This window comes from Hyaloscypha bicolor (assembly GCF_002865645.1).
Source record: "Hyaloscypha bicolor E unplaced genomic scaffold K444scaffold_175, whole genome shotgun sequence".
Taxonomy (NCBI): Eukaryota; Fungi; Ascomycota; class Leotiomycetes; order Helotiales; family Hyaloscyphaceae; genus Hyaloscypha; species Hyaloscypha bicolor.
Genome location: NW_020194677.1, coordinates 545418 through 547283, shown reverse-complemented (window position 1 = coordinate 547283; position 1866 = coordinate 545418).

The window sequence follows — 1866 nt, the reverse complement described above, 5'->3', positions numbered from 1 at the left end:
CTAAAACTATAGTATTTTAGAAGCTCTTATAAATAGTAAATTTGAATCCGGTACTAGAATATACTTATTTTTAGCTATATTAATCTTAATAATTTTTTCTGTAACTAATTATAGAGTTTCTATATCTGAGACTTCTATTAATAAGATTTCTAAAGGGCTAACTTCTTATTTAAATATATCTTTTGGTTTAGGAACCGGGATTTGGGAGAAACCGGTTAATAAAAATAGATATAGTCTAGATTCGAGTTTTAGTATTAGTAATAATAATATAATAGCTTTTCTAGTTTTATTTCTATTATTTATACTCTTTTTTCTATCTTATTAGCTTAATACCTATAATATCTTTTCTTAATTTTGCTAAACTAGATATATTTAATAGTATTATTAAAGATAATAATAATAATAATAAATATAATTTCGCTAATTTCTTTAATTTCTCTAAATTCTCTTTTTTATCTTTACTTAATATCTTTTCCTTTCTCTAGAAGCTTCTCTAGGTTATTTATATAATTTCTTATTTCCGATTTCTTTTTAATTCTTATTTCCGGTTTCTATTTATTATTTTATTTGAAATTAAGGGTATTCTTTCTTTTGGGTATTTTTTCTGGATTTAGAAATAAGCTTTATTACTAAAACTAAAGCTATTTCTATTCTGGTTTTTACTATAACTAAAAATAATATATAAATTAATAATATAACTTTATTTTTATATATTAAAGTCTATTTCTTTTATTTCTTTTCCTTTTATAATTAGCCTCTATTTTTACTACTCTTATATATTATACTAATAATTATATCTTATAGCTAATCCGTATTCAAATTACTAGATATATTAGAAATTAATATAAAATACTAAAATTAATACTTATATATCCTTAATATTTTAGCCTTAGGCTTAAAGTATTATAATAGCCCTTTTTTTTCTTAAACTTACTAAACTAATAATCCGCTTTATAGAAATCCCTTAGAACTTTATAAGAGTATTACCTTAACTGCGAAGTTTTAATCTCCCTGTATTACTTCCTATAAAATATATAAGAGGGAAACTATAATAAGATAAAAACTCATATAAAGTATACTAGAGTATAAAATATAACTTAATAGCAAAATAATAAGATTAAAGGCATAAATAGTATATAGTATATAAAAGCTCAATTAATTAAATATGAAGGAGGGATTATTATCTAGAACTACAGAAAAGCCAGCTTTCTTATGTGATTTCCGCAAGTCACGTGCAAAAGGCCTAGCCTTTGTCATGTGACCAAAACATTAAAACTGTCAAAACAAAGCGATTTTGATAGAGTACGGCTTGCCGTACCACATTAATGGGTAATTAAATACTTTGTTATTATTTTATAATTAAATAATTAAGTATTACTATTTGCGATTTTTGATTTTCAATTTTCAATTTTCGGGTTTTGTTGTCTAGCTAGTTATCGGCCTCAGTACACCCGAACATAGACAATCCAAGCTTTATCACACAAATACCTCCCTCTCTGTCCAAGACCATCCCAGTGCGACACACTTACTCAGCACATTCGTGTCTTCCTCAAAAGTTATTTGAATAATCTAATTCTATTGAAAACACTCAAGAAAAGGAATTTGGACTAGAAGCCCACATTAAATGGTTCTCCATGCAGTGACCTGGTAAGGGTCACTAGTTATCCAGAGTGTTCTAAGGGAGTAATTTGGGTTGGCCTCCTCAAAGCCATTTTGGACATGCCTAAACCGTTTGAACAAGTGGCTGAGGAAGTCGAGCGAGACGGTGCTGATTGGTGAACGTGTACGCCTGCGATGAAGAGGGGATTGGAGAACGACTAGGGAAGAGAGGGAGGAACATGTGTAGCTAAATACATAACAAACGAG